The sequence below is a fragment of the Diaphorina citri genome, unplaced genomic scaffold (assembly GCF_000475195.1).
Source record: "Diaphorina citri unplaced genomic scaffold, Diaci psyllid genome assembly version 1.1 scaffold422, whole genome shotgun sequence".
NCBI lineage: Eukaryota > Metazoa > Arthropoda > Insecta > Hemiptera > Psyllidae > Diaphorina > Diaphorina citri.
This window is the reverse complement of record NW_007377857.1, coordinates 35,413-49,355: the sequence shown is the minus strand read 5'-3', so window position 1 is coordinate 49,355 and position 13,943 is coordinate 35,413. Positions and strand designations below refer to the sequence as shown.

Sequence of the window (13,943 nt, the reverse complement as noted above, 5' to 3'; positions counted from 1 at the left end):
AGTGTTCCTGGTGATTTGATGAGCTTCGATCCAAAATCTCCTCGGGACAAGAGAGGAGGGGAAACCCACGAATTAGATATTCAATAAGACCATCTTGTAGGAAACGCACCACGAATTAGATATTCAAAACTATATACATATATATTTTTTCAAACTATCTTGTAGAAAACGCATCTAAGAACTGATGGAACCCAGAAGATTCAAGGTTCTGCCCGAGGCAGTCCCTGGCAATGTCCAAGAGAAGTGCCCAACCTACGCTCGCACCCTAGAAACCTACTCGAGGCCTTGACCCTTCTGATGGAGATGCTGTAGAAATTGGGAGTCCTTGACAAGATTTTTGAATAACTTGGCCCGCGATGCAGCGAGTGGGTTTCAAAGTCTCGCTGGTTTTGAACGAACAATCACGCACTAGAATTTACGTACATACGGGGTGGACATGTTACGAGTTTTCCTGATATCTGAAAGAGTGTCCTCTCAGGTGTGTGATGCCAATGTTGCCAAGTGTAACGTTTTTCATGCTCTCAAGAGCCGAGTTTGTAACTTTACAGTTATGAGCCAAGTTACAATTAAAAAAGTAGTGCTTTTATCACGCACTAGAATTTACGTACATACGGGGTGGACATGTTACGAGTTTTCCTGATATCTGAAAGAGTGTCCTCTCAGGTGTGTGATGTCAATGTTGCCAAGTGTAACGTTTTTCATGCGAGCCAAGTTATGAGCCAAGTTACAAATAAAAAAGTAGTTTTTTTTTTAATAATAATAGACATAGACATGTATCTCCATTACAAAATGAACTAATTCATTTATGAAATTCTTTATTTTTCAGTGAGACATACAGCAAATGGGACCTGAGCAACTGGGAGGAAAGGACACAGGAGAGAGTTGTTTGCTGGTTACCGATCTGCTGGTAATTTGACTTCACTGCGTATCTGACCTTATATTCGAATTCGAAACAAGTCTAATGCATTTTGGCCCCAAGTTCTCTCAGTACACAGACTATTCTGCAGCTGACATATTTGCCAAGACACCCAGTATAAGGTTGTGTGTCACGTCATGCCCCTGTGAATCCTCCTGGTATCCTTTCGTCCAGGATTAGAGGTACCCGCCCCTAGGGAGTCCTTGACAAGATTTTTGAATAACTTGGCCCGCGATGCAGCGAGTGGGTTTCAAAGTCTCGCTGGTTTTGAACGAACAATAGACCTGCATAGTGCATAGAGCCTGCATAAAGCATAGACGTGCATCATCATAAGGATGTGGATGTGATTCACAAGACAAAACGACTAACAATGGCAAAGAAGCTCTCTTGTTCCTCGTATTCTTTCATTACTCGTAAATGTAACGGCAAAATATTGTGATAATGGTATTGAAAAGGAAATTAATGATAATAGATAGATTGTAGTAGAATAGAACGAAGCAATAGAGCCTGCATAAAGCATAGACGTGCATCATCATAAGGATGTGGATGTGATTCACAAGACAAAACGACTAACAATGGCAAAGAAGTTCTCTTGTTCCTCGTATTCTTTCATTACTAAATGTAACGGCAAAATATTGTGATAATGGTGGTATTGAAAAGGAAATTAATGATAATAGATAGATTGTAGTAGAATAGAACGAAGGGAGAGAAAGAGAAGGAAGGTAGTAGAAGGTACAAATAGTAAGCAAGGGGAATATAATAGAAATTTTACAAAATCCCCCATAATATCTCGATATCAAAGTAGATAAAGATTGGTATCCAGCAATAACTAACTCGCAAAACCCTTTCCTAGTGCATAAAAAAGGGGATATTGCACCTTTGTCGTCCCTTGACTCCTTAAAGGTTTCCCTACTAAATTATTCAAAACCTTGAAGCTCGTACTTTTGAAATTTTATTTCAGTTTTTCTATTATGTACTTCCTGGGGCAACCCTTTTCTTTGACTGGTTTTGGGAAGTCATGGGAATGAGAGAGAGAGAGACACAGAGAGGAGGAGGAGGAGGAAGAAAGTTAGAGCTATAGGTTTGAGGTGAGCTTTCCTCCATAATTATGGAATATTACGAGTATGTCATTTTTTTGTCAACCCCAAACTACCAAAAGACTTTCTAAAAAAATACCCTCAATTTTTTTTCCCGTCCTCCGTCTTTCCAACGCTTTTTCGGCGAACCATCTATCTTTCTCCCGTTCTTCTTTCCCTATTCCCTTTCTCAAATTTCCTAATTAGGATTGGAAAACCTCATCAATTACGTTCGGCGTGTCCCGAATTTTAATAAGATGTCAAAGATTACAGATTAGTTTGCAAATTGGAAAATTGGAAGTCAAACACTTTTCGGGGAAAAAAGACATAATAGATTTTACCTCGTAATACCCACGAGGAAATTCAGGCGAATAACGAACTTTTTTTAATACACTTTTATTTCAGTTTTTCTATTATGTACTTCCTGGGGCAACCCTTTTCTTTGACTGGTTTTGGGAAGTCATGGGAATGAGAGAGAGAGACACACAGAGAGGAGGAGGAAGAAAGTTAGAGCTATAGGTTTGAGGTGAGCTTTCCCCCATCATTATGGAATATTACGAGTATGTCATTTTTTTGGCAACCCCAAACTACCAAAAGACTTTCTAAAAAAAAATACCCTCAATTTTTTTCCCGTCCTCCCCATGTCCATTATGTCCATCTTTTGACGTTGAATAAAAGTAAAACTTCCATTAGGTACCAGATCAGTAGGTACCAACTTTAATATGATGAAATTCTTCCTATTGAATTTCAAAATGTGATTGATAATTTCGCGGCGCGCAGTAGGTATGAAAATTACGTAACTTATAGTAGGTTCTCATATAACTCATAGGAATGGTCTAATATTCCTTTTGAGGACTGTCCGCAATGCGAAGTGTACCAAAATAAAATTACATTTTATCTATAACTCAAGTTATGTCCAAAAGGAAATATGTTGGGCAAAAAAATAAAATCTTTATCAGTTCTGAGCCCCCCAGTATAAGTTTTTGTTCAGCACGCAATTTCTGCCGGACACAAAATTCTGAGAATTCGTAAACTTTATTAACTTTACCACGAAGGGAAATAAGAAGAACTTTCTTTCTAAGAATACTTATTTTCTTTTACAATTTTTTCTCGAAACATTCCTTTTTAAACTATTCGTTTCTAGTTCCCTAAGAAATTTAGGTACTCCTAAACTGACCAAAGTCCTTCAGCCCAAAACTGCATTTGCATGCAGAAGTACCTAAAAAAAATCTCGTAAAAATACCCACAAAGAGTTCTCTAATAAGGTGGTTTTAATCTTTTGGTAGGTACTTTAATTTTTTAATTTTTAGCAAACGAAAATTTGTTTACAAAAGTAATGCAAAAAGTTCAAACTCTTACCTTGCCGATGGATATGAAAGTTTAGAAAATCCAAAAACTTTTAATTGAGAAAGACGACGAAACAAAAAACAAACAAGTCAAAATTAAATAAGTATTTAAAAAAAAAAAATAATAATAAAAACGAAAAATAAAAAATTGATTTTCCCCGATTTTTTTTTTTTTTTTTTTTTTTTTTTTTTCATACCGACTAGTAAAGAGAGCTTTTCCCCTCCCAACTAACTATAGGGGGAATATAGAAAGGTATCAGGGAAAAAAAATCCCGGGTTTGGTAATGAAGTATAATGGTGGATAGACACAAATAGAGATCATGCTTCAAAAAGGCCCAAATTTCAACACTAGCCATAATTTGGTGGTTTGCAAAGAGGATTAAAGACACATGCGAAACACAAGCAGGTGAAAACTGGATCAGAAAAACTTACCTCTTTCTGGAGCTATGCTTCATTTAATCCCTGCGCCTCCTGAAACATAAGATTAGAAGTGTCATTAAATTCACTTGTAAAGAGATTCGTTATTCTAATCACATTACTTTTCTTCCACAGGTCTACTTTCATCATCACATTGCGACTTTGGGTAGGACTTGGCAATCCTACACCGATTCTATGGGATAATTTGAGCTTTCAAGAAAATAAGCCTCTGTCGACCTCCAATCTCAAACCACCCGCCAAAGAGTTTTCTTCGGTTTTCCTGAATTAATGTGCCACCATACAGCATACGAGGACATTGGTAAGTGGTAACTTCAGAATGGGTTTTAAGAAAAGAGTAAAAGCGTTCCATTAAATGCATTTGGGGAGGTTAACAGACTTTATCTAATACGGGCTGTAGAAACAGTTTTATGGGCAACCATTTCAATTTCTAAGGTTCGCCTTCTTCAGCATATGCCATATTGCCCCTTGCCTTCGATTCTAGTCGCAGATTTCTCGCTCTTCCACCCTGTATAACCATAATATGCTGATATCTGCATTACGAATACCATCCACTATACGCACTAGAGAGTGTTTATATAACGAAAAATAAATAGTCCGAAATTTGTGAAATTTAGAAAAATAAATAAATATTAATAATGCCAAAAGGAATTTTGATTCGCCAGATTTAAGTTATATTTCTCCTACCATAATGGCGGAACCATGATTTCATGTGACACATGAATCTGTCCGCAAAAGGTTAAGAAGGTGGACTGAATGCCGTAAATAATTATTTCGCATTAATAAATAGGGCAAATAAAGTCCCAGATTTGAATACCTGAATTCACAAAAAATACACAATATGTCCAATTTTAATTACAAATGTGTGTAAGTGGTTCTATATAATGTACCTTTTATGTTTTGAATTTTATATCCAATACCTGGTAAAACGTGGACTTGAGTAACCGAAGAGACAGTCTCGTAAGTTCAAACATTTTTTTTATGGCTTGTCCAATTTTAATTACAAATGTGTGTAAGTGGTTCTATATAATGTACCTTTTATGTTTTGAATTTTATATCCAATACCTGGTAAAACATGGACTTGAGTAACCGAAGAGACAGTCTCGTAAGTTCAAACATTTTTTTATGGCTTTTTTTTAATACTAAATAGCCGAAACGTTAAGTGCATCTCTGGTGCGCACTCTGTTGTACACGCATCTAACTTGTTATGCGTTATATTGCGTGTGCACCTCTCTCTCCTCTTCTTCTTTATTTTCACATTCTTTCTGTACGCACTTTTCTCAATTCTCATTTCTACTTCTCTTTCTCTCCGTTTGGTGTTGCGCACGGTCCGAACAGCGATATTTTTTTTTCATATACTTTTTTATCACAACAGAATTTTTTCATTAAATTATCAATCCTCTCCTTCTCCTTCTCTCTGTTCCCCGTCTACCCGCCTGCATTCGTGTAACCTCTTCTATTCCTCTTTATTCTCTTTTTCGTTTTTATTTCATTATTTTTTTCGTTTGTTTGTTTGTTTCCAATTTCTCTAGGTCCTGACTTTGATATTCCTCTTCACTTCATCCACTAGTTCTGTATGAATCTGCATGTACACCTATATCCAATTATTTTTTTATTTTTTTTTTTCTCTCTCTCTATATTCAATTTTTTTCAATTGTCCGTATGAATTTTATATCAGCAAACTTCCCCCTCCATTTGATAGCCTTATTCTATTTTATTGGATTTTATCGACGACTTTATAATATTATTTTATTTTTTAATAATAAGAAATATTATTTTATTATGATTAAAATCCACAAACATATCAGTATTTAATTACCTACTTCGGGTAGGTACCAAGTAGGTAATTTTTTTTAGAATAGATGCCACGGTATTGCAAAATTGACAGAAACATACTTTAACCTGCCTTAGTGACTGAATAGCCAAAAGGTAAATAGGTAGGTAGGTACATCAGATGGGTTCGACTCGCGGTCAAAGCAGATTTTATTGTTATTATTTTCACCAAGCTTTCTTATAATATGTCCAATTGATTAATCAGGGAAATGCCCCTCTAAGTCAATAGCCGAAACGTTAAGTGCATCTCTGGTGCGCACTCTGTTGTACACGCATCTAACTTGTTATGCGTTATATTGCGTGTGCACCTCTTTCTCCTCTTCTTCTTTATTTTCACATTCTTTCTATACGCACTTTTCTCAATTCTCATTTCTACTTCTCTTTCTCTCCGTTTGGTGTTGCGCACGGTCCGAACAGCGATATTTTTTTTTCATATACTTTTTTATCACAACAGAATTTTTTCATTAAATTATCAATCCTCTCCTTCTCCTTCTCTCTGTTCCCCGTCTACCCGCCTGCATTCGTGTAACCTCTTCTATTCCTCTTTATTCTCTCTTTCGTTTTTAATTCATTATTTTTTTACTTTTTCGTTTGTTTGTTTCCAATTTCTCTAGGTCCTGACTTTAATATTCCTCTTCACTTCATCCACTAGTTCTGTATGAATCTACATGTACACCTATATCCAATTAATTTTTTTCTCTCTATATTCATTTTTTTCCAATTGTCCGTATGAATTTTATATCAGCAAACTTCCCCCTCCATTTGATATCCTTATTCTATTTTATTGGATTTTATCGACGACTTTATAATATTATTTTATTTTTTAATAATAAAAAATATTATTTTATTATGATTAAAATCCACAAACATATCAGTATTTAATTACCTACTTGGGGTAGGTACCAAGCAGGTAATTTTTTCAGAATAGATGTCACGGTATTGCAAAATTGGCAGAAAAATACTTTAACCTGCCTTAGTGACTGAATAGCCAAAAGGTAAATAGGTAGGTACATCAGATGGGTTCGACTCGCGGTCAAACCAGATTTTATTATTATTGTTATTATTTTCACCAAGCTTTCTTATAATATGTCCAATTGATTAGTCAAGGAAATGCCTCTTCAAGTACATGACTTTCAAGATTCAAATGCAATGAAAAATGCATTTCATATTTGGACAGAAAACTTAAGACTGCCGGGAAACTCAACAAGTATGCAACATGCTCAACACGCGTACGAGTATGAAATATAACAAAAATGACAGATCATCTAATATTGAAGAGAGCTTATACAGCAAACAGTTCGACATAATGGAACTCCGGACGTGACATATTGCGGTCAAATCCTAGAACGCAAAACTCAGAAGAACGCAGAAAAAGAAATCTATCAAAACGAAGAAAAAAAAAACGAAAAAGTGTTGAAAATGAAATGTTTCGTAAATTCGTAAACAAGATATCTGAAGAAGGTTGCGAAATATCTCGAGACGAGACATGCTTGAAGCAACAGCATCTTTGGAAAACAAAAACAAAATAATAGAAAGGAAAGAAGACATTCAGAGTAGCATCGAGGAAGAGAGAAAAGAAAGAAAATGAATGACGAAGACGCACGAATGGAAGAATTGATGGAGGGAATGAGAGAGGATGCAAAATAATAATTGGCAAACAGGCAACAAAACAGGCATGCCGCTGAGACTTGGAAAGGAAAGTAGGCTATGATAACAGGTCATTGACAATGTGCTGAACAATTCCACGTGTCCTAAGCTACGCGTAGAGGACGCATATTGCATGCGCTAAAAAAAATATACACGAAAACAACATATAGGGTGACCCTAGGAGAGGACGACCGGATTTTGAAGGTTGATGGTTCAAGTTGAAAACCCATTGAAAAAATAGCAAAATAATTATGTAGATTGAAGGGTATAGCCAACGATATATTTTTTTTCTTCTTTTTTAATTATCAACTTTTTGTAAATTTTATTAATTTGCTTCCTTTCATACCACCTTAACACGCTCGTTTCATACGTCTTCTACATACATCTCTTGGAAGAGACAAAGTTTTCCATCTCTTCTGTCTTGTTTACTTTTTCTTTCTGAACATTTTTGAATATTTTATTTCCCTAATCTGTTTTTACTACCTATGAGATATTTATGCTTACTATTCTCCCCCGCTTTCGTCAGCAATATAATGTACCTCAAGGTTGATGGTTCAAGTTGAAAACCCATTGAAAAAATAGCAAAATAATTATGTAGATTGAAGGGTATAGCCAACGATATATTTTTTTTTTCTTCTTTTTTAATTATCAACTTTTTGTAAATTTTATTAATTTGCTTCCTTTCATACCACTTTTTTTTCGGTGTTGAACAGGTTGGTAGATTTGAGGTAGCTGATTAAGGAGTCGACGCTCTCCGGACTGCCGTTCAGTGCCGTACCACTGCGTGGACTAAATCATGTTGAACAGGTTGGTAGATTTGAGGTAGCTGATTAAGGAGTCGACGCTCTCCGGACTGTCGTTCAGTGCCGTACCACTTTTTAGGGCCTTGGGATTTCCATACATTATAAAGTCTCTCAGTGTGACACATTTGCTCACTATTTTCAACTTCTAAATGTCTATGTCCAGGGATTTAGGTTATAATCCTGCCACTTGGAAAAAAAAAAAAATGTCACAACTAGGTACCCTAGACTCAGTCCAAATGGAGGGTACCTTCATTATTTTTAATCCTTCGAGGCCATTGAAAAAAAAAACTATTTGTCCCTTCAGTTGGCAAAAAAATCCTTAGGGGACCAGGGAAATATTTTCAGAGGCACCCAGTATACACGTTTTGACTCAATTTTTCCTCAATAGATTCCATAATTTCTCTTGAAGAACCATACGAGTATGTCAGCCCAAAAACGATCATCCTAGGAGATTGACTTAGAGGCTGAACTGAGTCATACCTCCGTAATTAAATGTATGTAATCTCACTGATCAAGTGATCACTCTGAAATGTATACACGTACCTATAGGTATACATGCCTAGCTTCAACTGGTGTCGAAACTTTGTACAGTGTTAGCCCTAAGTATGTTGACAATACAAGAGATTTCATAGTAAGATTAGTTATTTACTTTTTGACAGACATACTCAAAGGAATTTAAAGGCTCAGGAAACTACTAGCAGGTACCTATGAAGGTATTTATTATTTTCTTGATGGTTTTAAATTTCGTTCTAGTCAATTCGTTCAACATCTAGGTATTCTAGGCAGTTATGTAGATTGATAGAGCCTATCAAAATGTACCTACTAGGAATGGGTATACACGTACCTATAGGTATACATGCCTAGCTTCAACTGGTGTCGAAACTTTGTACAGTGTTAGCCCTAAGTATGTTGACAATACAGGAGATTTCGTAGTAAGATTAGTTATTTACTTTTTGACAGACATACTCAAAGGAATTTAAAGGCTCAGGAAACAACTAGCAGGTACCTATGAAGGTATTTATTATTTTCTTGATGGTTTTAAATTTCGCTGCTTATGAGATGCTAACAGCTCTCTAAAAGTCTAAACTAGATATTTGAGACTTTGGGTACCAACCATCATCATGGGCAACCGTTATCTTGTCCACTGCTTTACAGAGGTCTCTTCTTTATTCCTCCATGGAATTTTATCCTGAACTTTATACATCCAGTTACATATTACCAAGGGTGCAATAGTCCTACATACTGGACTCCGCACACAGGAATTTCGTCAGAAAAGACCCCCATTTCAATGTAATGTAATGTACATATAACCATATACCCCCTTAGGATCTTTTGCGAAGGAAAGAAAGGAAATTAAAAACGAACTTGACATAACAATCCCTAAATTCCCCACCCAAATCATGACTTTGGCTCGGCAGTGACTCACTTGGTAGACTTCAGTATTAAGTTAAGTGACACCCTGTAAGGTTCACGTGAATTATCCACCTCTACTGACACAGCTCTACGCACTGGTGGCACACTCAGTTAAATTTATTCGGTAACTTGAGGTCGCCTTGATTCTGCACTCAAGTGTACCTTTCAGTCAATATACCAATATAACTACTTTAGTTTTTTTTTTTTAACCACCTTCCCTACTACTGTTGAATAGAATAGGGAAAAGTCTGTATAATATATGATGGATTTTACCAGGCAAATGTTTCAAAGACAAATTTTAGATTTTTAACCTTGATTATTGTCTAAAATTGTAACCAAGTACATTGGTATTCTTTTTTTTTTTTTTTTTTTTTTTAACCACCTTCCCTATTACTGTTGAATAGAATAGGGAAAAGTCTGTATAATATATGATGGATTTTACCAGGCAAATAATTCAAAGACAAATTTTAGATTCTTAACCTTGATTATTGTTTAAAATTGTAATTAAATACATTGGTATGTACATAATTATTAGATGTAAGATGTTGCCTTGTACCTACATTAGTACAATATCCAGTATTCAGGATAGGCAGGATGTATTTGATATAGGTATCTACCTACATTGTCTCAAAATTTCATCAGAAAAAACTGTTAAGGAAAAACGACATTTGGGGAACTGGGAAACGACATTTTCGTGACATTGAAGTATACTTAACACAATTAAAATTCCTTTTCTACTTGCAAATCTTGTCAGGTTGATGACATTACTACATTAGTATGGATTTATTGAACTCATGAATTTCAAGGTTGTCTATACAACCTTGCCTACAGTTTAGAGAGAGCATTTGACAGTTTTGACCATGTACTAAATAGAAATCAATTTTCCTGTTGTCAAAAACTACATTGTCCCGGAAAAATGCGAAAAATGTGTGGTGAAATGTCTATGATACTAGGTAAATGTAACTATTATTGTGACTAAAATTAAAATGGTAGAGATGTATGATAAAATAAAAACATTTATTTATTTTATTTTAATATGAATAAAAAATACAAATAATGAGCTGTCTTTGAAGTTTTAATTTTGAACAAAGATTTTTTTTGACCATGTACTAAATAGAAATCAATTTTCCTGTTGTCAAAAACTACATTGTCCCGGAAAAATGCGAAAAATGTGTGGTGAAATGTTTATGATACTAGGTAAATGTAGCCATTATTGTGACTATCTAATTAAAATGGTAGAGATGTATGATAAAATAAAGACATTTATTTATTTTATTTTAATATGAATAAAAAATACAAAAATAATGAGCTGTCTTTGAAGTTTGAATTTTGAACAAAGATTTTACCCAATGAAACTTTGTATCACTTCATTCAGGCTTGTTAGGGGAAGCAAAATTGTTTTGAACAAAAAATACAAAGTTTTTCTACCCAAGCAAGAATGGCAAGGCAATATTAAACTCAAATATGCCTAAAAACGCGTTTTGTCGAGGTCAACGCAATGTATCGATTGCCATCATAGTAGACAGGCCTAAAAATATTAGCATGTGCTACGAATATTTCGCTTGCAAATTTATTCCCTCCCTCCATTGCTTCGGAAATTCTCAAAACTTGTTCCTTGGTCTTGGTATGGGTGGACATTTATTTATATATTTCTTGGAAATCTCGCTGATTTCATGCCAAATACTGCCCGAACAAAAAAACAAAAAATACAAAGTTTTTCTACCCAAGCAAGAATGGCAAGGCAATATTAAACTCAAATATGCCTAAAAACGCGTTTCTCGAGGTCAACGCAATGTATCGATTGCCATCATAGTAGACAGGCCTAAAAATATTAGCATGGGCTACGAATATTTCGCTTGCAAATTTATTCCCTCCCTCCATTGCTTCGGAAATTCTCAAAACTTGTTCCTTGGTCTTGGTATGGCTGGACATTTATTTATATATTTCTTGGAAATCTCGCTGATTTCATGCCAAATACTGCCTCGGTAGCAAAGTGGTTTGGGCGCTGTACTAGTAAGTGGAAGAGCGCGGGTTCAAATCCCAACCGAGCATAGAATCCCATATCCTTCGTTTTGTTTAGGCAAACTTTGGGCAGTCCATCAGCAAATTTTATTGATTGTTTCTCTCCGTGGGTATAGGAAAGAAAATTAGAAATCAAGCAAAGTTCGTGGTCATTTCACAAGTAATGAAAATTCAATAATGAGATAAACTCTGCTTTGAATAGACCATCCGCCTAACGAGGTAAAAGCCTTGTACACATTTCTGTACCCTGCTCTCCAATTTCAGTTGCTGAAACGCGCGAATACAGTCCATAAACGCACGCTCCTCCCAAGATTCAGTAGAAAGATATAAAATTCTGACCTTCAAAAATGAAAAAAAAAAAAAACATATACCTATAATTCAGACTTCTTAATTCTAAACACATAAAATGTGGAAAAGTAGCCTGGAGGTAAAAAATTGCGTAGAGATTCTACCGCACTTATTAGCAGTATTAAGTATGGTGGGATCAGTTGCTGAAACGCGCGAATACAGTCCATAAACGCACGCTCCTCCCAAGATTCAGTAGAAAGATATAAAATTCTGACCTTCAAAAATTAAAAAAAAAACATATACCTTTAATTCAGACTTCTTAATTCTAAACACATAAAATGTGGAAAAGTAGCCTGGAGGTAAAAAATTGCGTAGACATTCTACCACACTTATTAGACGTATTAAGTATGGTGGGAACATAAATTATAAACTTGTTCCATAATGATGGTTCACGCATGGTTACGCGCTTTGTTTAAGAGTTTTTTTTTTTTTTTTGCTGGAAAAGTTGAGAGAGTTTGGCGAAAACAAAATACCTTGGTACTTTGCTCTTCTTAGGACTAGTATCCCTACTCATCAATTGAAGAAGAAATATGTAGAAGACTGTTATTATGAGGCCAGATTTTCATATTTAAAGTAAAATTCCTTGGTTTTGGGTAAGATTGAACTCGCGCCTTCCTATTTTCCAACGAGGGTCATATTATGCCATGACTTCGCTACCAAAGAACACATTCTTTTCGACATTTTCGACTTTTGTAGTGTAAAAGGAAAAGCTCATAATATACAATAACAGAAACAGAAGAACACCGTTACATCAATTACTTAAGTCTACTTTCGGAGCTATCAAAATATTGCCATGTCTCTTAATCAAATTTTTTGTTTGTACCTGGAATCGGACTTAATTGTTAAGGCCCATGTTTTTCTGAGCAAGCTTTGAGCGGCCCTTGGTTCGCATCACAAATTCCACTTTTTCAAAGTCAAGGTAACGATTTTTTTTTTTTTTTTTTTTACAAGGAAATTTTTGCGAACTCAACTAATGATTAGGATAATAATTTACGCACATTCAGCTGTTCCCTATAATGATATGTATTAGGCCTAAAACTTTGTTCTGTGGTACCTATGTAGGTATTATAAAATGAAGGAAACCATTCAGCCGTTCTCAATGTGAGGCCTTAGAAGATACCTATTTTCGACTATTTACGTCACATTATACACGTACACTATTTAGTTACCTTGGTCCTAACTTACTTAAGTACTAATTGTTTGGGATTCGACTGTTAGGAGGACCTAACCTAGGGTGGAACTAAATCAACTAAAATGAAGGAAACCATTCAGCCGTTCTCAATGTGAGGCCTTAGAAGATACCTATTTTCGACTATTTACGTCACATTATACACGTACAATATTTAGTTACCTTGGTCCTTACTTACTTAAGTACTAATTGTTTGGGATTCGACTGTTAGGAGGACCTAACCTAGGGTGGAACTAAATCAACTAAAAAAAACGAGGACTAATAAATTCAGTAGAACAGACAGACACCGAAGCGAATACAATAGTCCGTCCACTATACCTTTTATTATTAGTAATAATAAAGGAAGGACGGACTAAAAAGCCAACAAAAAAGAAAGAAGAAAAAAAAACACCCCAAACGCGCCTTTACGCACTGAAAGTTGGAATAAAGAAGAAGCTAATTGTTACATACCTTGTTCTATGAAGATACACTAGAGCAAACAATACGCACTTTTATGTATGGCAAAATAACAATAAAATAAGTATTGAAATAAATATAAAATTGAAATAAATTCTAGGTCTATGACTCTAGGCAATACGCTATTTAATAGCTTATCTAAAACCTAGTCTACCTAGGAAAACCAATTAGCCAAATGTTATGAATTATTATGTTACACTTGTAAAAACACACGAAACGTCTTAATTAAAAAGGAAACGCGAGATATTAAAATGTAAAACGCGTTGTTTTATTGTTTGTTAGATTAACGAACTTATAATTAAGTCAGAAAATATTAACGTGAAAAGTACTTACTTCGAGTGAGGTAAGTATAGGAAGTAAAAATTCATAACTATTTACAAATTAGCGAAAATTTGTATCTGTTTGTAGGTAACAATAGGCGGCCTTAATGTACCTGAAGGCCATTGGATTATATACCAA

At 35.1% G+C, this 13,943-nt stretch overlaps 1 protein-coding gene and 1 long non-coding RNA gene across 4 annotated transcripts in view; one reads left to right on the top strand and one right to left on the bottom strand.

Annotated features, from left to right (window-relative positions):
* Positions 1-13,943, top strand: part of LOC113467173 — a 31,971-nt gene that overhangs the window by 4,326 nt on the left and 13,702 nt on the right. The window lies entirely within an intron of this gene.
* The window catches only part of LOC103508670, a 27,234-nt gene extending 13,291 nt beyond the window's left edge, over positions 1-13,943 (bottom strand). For 2 of the 3 annotated variants that reach the window (XM_026823210.1, XM_026823211.1), the window contains exons 1-2: positions 13,479-13,943; positions 3,771-3,809 (exon numbers count right to left, since the gene is read on the bottom strand). The gene's annotated coding sequence lies outside the window, so the exon portion shown is untranslated. Of the gene's footprint in view, positions 1-3,351; positions 3,410-3,770; positions 3,810-13,478 lie in introns of those variants that run through there. The other variant, XM_026823213.1, reaches the window with a different exon arrangement.